This window comes from Culex pipiens, chromosome 2, assembly GCF_016801865.2.
Source record: "Culex pipiens pallens isolate TS chromosome 2, TS_CPP_V2, whole genome shotgun sequence".
Lineage (NCBI taxonomy): Eukaryota > Metazoa > Arthropoda > Insecta > Diptera > Culicidae > Culex > Culex pipiens.
Genome location: NC_068938.1, coordinates 77,402,212 through 77,407,115, shown reverse-complemented (window position 1 = coordinate 77,407,115; position 4,904 = coordinate 77,402,212). Strand labels below are relative to the sequence as shown.

The 4,904-nt window shown below is 35.8% G+C and overlaps 2 non-coding genes across 2 annotated transcripts; one reads left to right on the top strand and one right to left on the bottom strand.

Moving 5' to 3' along the window:
• Positions 1-3,480: 3,480 nt before the first annotated feature.
• Trnah-gug (transfer RNA histidin (anticodon GUG)) lies at positions 3,481-3,552 on the top strand. The gene has a single exon. It is a non-coding gene; the product is annotated as a tRNA-His (tRNA).
• Positions 3,553-3,905: 353 nt separating this feature from the next.
• Trnav-aac (transfer RNA valine (anticodon AAC)) lies at positions 3,906-3,978 on the bottom strand. Its single transcript has one exon. It is a non-coding gene; the product is annotated as a tRNA-Val (tRNA).
• Positions 3,979-4,904: the final 926 nt, after the last annotated feature.

Genomic DNA, 4,904 nt, shown 5'->3' with positions numbered 1-4,904 from the left:
TATAACAATGGTAGAACTTTTTTCAATTCATAACATCGACTTTTTTTATTTATAACGTCAGCACAAAAGAAAGTTTGATGATGAAAGCAAAGTATTATAAATGATATGAATTCCAAAAGAAATAAAAAACGCAATTTTCACCAAAAGAATATTTTCAATTGTACAATATGTTTGTACGTTTGTAATCAAACAAGCGTTTATGACAAACGCGATCATAGCAAGCTTCCCATGCGCCAGTGGCAACGCACACCGCGGTTTTGGTTTTTTAGCTTCGGTGAACCGCGTGTGCCGCACGGTGCAGGGAAGCTAGCCATTCAGCTTCTAAGAAAGTGACAGAGTCAGAGATAGCTATTTTCAACAACCGCACCACTACACACTCAATCGCGAGAACCTTAGGTAGAAAGCCATTGGTGTCGCCAGCATTGAAAACTTTGAAAACGATATAACCGATGAAAGCTTGGAAAGCTCCTATTGGAATCCAATGAACCCTGTTAAATAAAATTACGAAAATGAAGTCTACATTTAGGCGATTTTGGGAGCGCACGGGAAACAAATTGATTGTAGCCGGATGAATGTCCTATGTCACAAAAGTTTTTGCATAAACATTGGACAGTTATGCAAAAAAGGACAGAGCAAAAGAAACCGAAAAGCTACGATATCATACATTTTGTAGGAAACATCGATAGACAAGCTACTACAAAACGAGTATAAGTCGAGCCACAAAATATATGCGCCAGCATTCTTGCGCCAGTATTCGAAGCTCAACTTGACAACTTGGCGACGAAGCGTCGAAAATCGATGCAGTGTGATTTTTTGTCGATTTTTCCGATTAAAATTCATGCTGAATCGACATATTTACGAAGATGGAAATGACGTCCAGCCTTAAAGTAAAACCTATACCTTTCTTTAGTAAGAAAGGCAAAATATGTAAACATGTGAAACTGATGAAAATTTACCAGTTTCTGATGTAATATCACACTTTTTTTTTGACACAAAATCTGTCAGCATTCCCTGACAAACATTACTAGGGTTAGTGAATTCTCACGATTTCGCGAGCAGCATGAAATTCGTGTTTTTTCGGATTATCCATGAAATCCCGTGAAACATAAAAAAATGTCAAATGTATAAAAAATACCAACATTCAGAAATTATTTCATCCGCAAAGCATTTTTATGTAAATCATACTAGTTAAAAAGCGTAATAAACTTTTTTTGTCATTATGAATTTTCTTTGAACTTCGGCTTTTTTATTTATTGTAACACATGACATGACATCGATATTTGGAGAATCGACAACTTGCTAAATTAATAGACAACTTATTAAAATAATAGTTTTTAATCCCTGTAATAACAATTCGACTACCAATTGGAATTTGACTTTGTTGATGGCGGAATTACAAAACTAATCATACGATTAAAACTAGAATAATTCAAGATATAATAAATTTTGTTCCATAAACTTGTTGTTGACCTAAAAAACAATACATTTTTAGATTTTTTAATATTGTTTGTGACTCCCAGAAATGTTGACGAAATAAGATGATTTGGTTTCGTGGTAGCCGCGACAATTGTAAATTTAAAGCCGTATTATTTATTTTCAATCATTTATTTTCGGTAGATAATATCATATTCAGTGCACTCTTAAGTGGCTAAAAAGAGCAACGAAATTTAGAAAAGATCTTCTATAATTGAAATGTAAGAAAATGTGGAGGAAGTTTATAGCTGATTTATTGTTTTGGAATTATGTTCTCCGTGAAAATTGCAATTCGAGAGCGTGAAAAATCACTAAGCCTAAATACAACCATAATTTTTTTGTGTATTTACTACGAAAACAGCATGATTCAAAAAAAAGTGGTCTGGTCAGTCAAAAAATCATAAATCCGTGCCATTTCAATCGATTTAAGCTCTCTTGAACGTTAATAAAAGGTGATTAAATAGGCTTTTGAGGAAAAAAAGCATTTAATTTAAAAGGTCGTTTTAGGACTTTAAATGTTGTTTCGAAGGTCTCAGGACCAAAGAGCCCTGCCCTGCCTGGGTACCAAAAGTTGCGTCTTTCAATTACAGAATATTTTGGTTTGGACCACCCTAACACGGCGTAGTTCCCTGGCCAAACACAAAAATACGGGTCTAATTATTACGGCTGTATATTAGGGTGACAATTTAAAAATATACATCACGGATACCCTCTGACCTATACCTTAGGCAAAAATAAGTAATGTGTCAATTTTGAGCCACATCGGTTAAGGGTTAAGGGTTGCTTATTATCGTAAAAGCTGTCGAAAAAAATCTATTCATACACAATAGGGTGCCCAGAATATGGGACTTTTTCTCAAAACCTCGCTCCACAAGCTTAATATTGTTCCTTGGGCTATTTTAGGACTCTGGGCCAAATATGAGCAAAATTGGTCAACATTTACCCATTGATACTCCAAGGTGAAGTTTGTATGGGAAAAATCGAAAAAATGTATGGAAAACCCAATTTTCTTACAGTTTGGTCTGCACGGTGCGCTACTTCCATCCAAATATTCCCAAACATGAGATTCTTATTGAAAATTTAATGCTTTACAACTTTGTAGAACACACCAAAGCTGTAAAACTTGATCCTGAAAAGTTATTAGCGATTTAAAAAAGTCATTTTTGTATGAAAAACATTTTTTTCACCAATTTTAGGCTCGGGTATCAATGGGTTAATCTCTACCAATTTCGCTCAAAATTTGCACAGATGTTTAAAATAACCCAAAAATCAATTTTTGCTTGTGGAGCAGGGAGTCATTTTTTCTGGGCACCCTAATAAACAACCATCTTCTTTAAATCGTTATTAATTCGTCAGGATTAACTGCTTGTCATAAAATGTTATATATAAATTCACATTTAACAATGTGATAAATAATTCAGCGGAATTTTGACATTTTTGCGATTTTTTCCATACAGTAATCAATGATAAAAAGCGACCCTTATAACTTAACCGATTTGGCTCAAAATTTGCACAGTTACTTATTTTTACCTAAAGAATCGAGTCAGAAGGTATCTCTAACGATTTTCCAAAATTTTCATTTTTTCTTGACTCCTTAATTTGTATCCATCTTCGGAACTTTCAGCACAGTGCTCGCAAACGGTCAATTAAATTGCTTATAAAATGCAGTACACAATTATGTCTACGGTAAATAAGCGTTAAAGTTAGCGAAAGCTTGCTTTATTTGGTGAGGCAATCACAAGGTTGTTTAGAGAAAGGCACCAACCACATCGTGGTCTACTGAACCAACAAAGCCCATCGTTGGGGAAATGTGGGTAGCAAAAATGAGGCTAATTTGTTGGGAGAGGTGAGGCTTACTCGAGTTTGAAACCGATTGGAAAGTAACTGAACCGTGCACGAGTCCAAAAATAAAATAATTGCTTCAAGAAGCGGCGATCGGTTTAATGCTTCTTCCAACGAATCAGATATGAATCACAAATAAATAAACTGAAGTGTATCTCCCATGCAGCCGTGATCGTCTAGTGGTTAGGACCCTACGTTGTGGCCGTAGTAACCCAGGTTCGAATCCTGGTCACGGCAATGTTTCTGCGAAGCATTGTCACGGGTGGGAGAATATATTATTTTTTGAGTTGTGACATGTCGAAATAGGTAGCTTTCCTAATTAGGTACACAGTAAAAAATTATGTGAATTTGGAATGTTTAATTCTGGAAGGTTGAATATTACCTCTTTTATGATGTTATTTTGCCTCAATTTAGACTGAAAAAGTGATAGTACAGCAGAAAAGTGGTAAACTTACACATTTTCATAGGTAAAATTACACATTTTTTCTGACATAAAAAATGTACCCCTTCCCAGATGTAATATCACCATGGTTTTTTTTACTGTGTAGGTTTTATTATACTACTAGGTATTTAATTTTAAAAAAAATATTTGTTTCCGCCCGGGATCGAACCGGGGGCCTTCCGCGTGTTAGGCGGATGTGATAACCACTACACCACGGAAACCGATGGATTAAGCAATGCTTTTCAAAACATCAACGATCCAGTTCTGGAGCATTGCTGTTTTGGCAAGCTTTGTTACAAATCAAACATGTGCTCTCTTGTACTAAGCTTGCAAGGATTCCAATCTAGATAGTACAAGAGATCACTCGGGCATATTCAGAAAAATCTTGAATTTGCTTGTAAAATTTCACTAATTGATCTAAAGTTTAAAAAAAAAGATTTCAATATTGTTTGTCATACTGATAAGGTTAGCTCTACATTTTTGGTAACCTGATGATTCCACAATTCTGCAGTTCCTCCCATCAAATAGATGCGTTCGGTAGCCATGACTACCCTTACCAACGCCCTACTCGGGAGTACCTGCGTTCAGCAAATTCCGCTTCGATCAGCACGACGGAATGTAAAACAAGGCTACATCACATCAAAGTGGATTCATTTGAACAGACGAGCGAACGGTTTTTTTTTCGAACAAAACACGTGTATCACGGTGCCAGTTTTCCATGAAAATCTCTGAACGCATGGCGACGACGAGCGTGTGCGCGTGGGTGTCGAGCTGGAAAATTGCCTTTTAATGAAATTCGACTCTGATGGTTGATGTGTGTGTGTGTGATACACCAGGAGGGGTTTTCATTCCATCAAGGGGCTTCCGCTGAGTTTGTGTATGAGCTTGAGTGGGAGGTTGTCTATTGTTTAGAGCGAATTTAATTATACATTTTATGAGGATTTGCAAATAAAAATTGCGTCGTGTCTAAATTATCTCAAATTAAACATCAATCTTAGTTTTCCTTTAAAAATGTTGGAACTTGACAGATTTACTGTAAATTTTTCCACTTCAATTATCATTCGTCAAAACCAATTAGCATATTTTAAAGTCTGAGTTAACCTCACATTAGATATTATTGCGCTCTGTACGCAAAGTGAAATTTGTA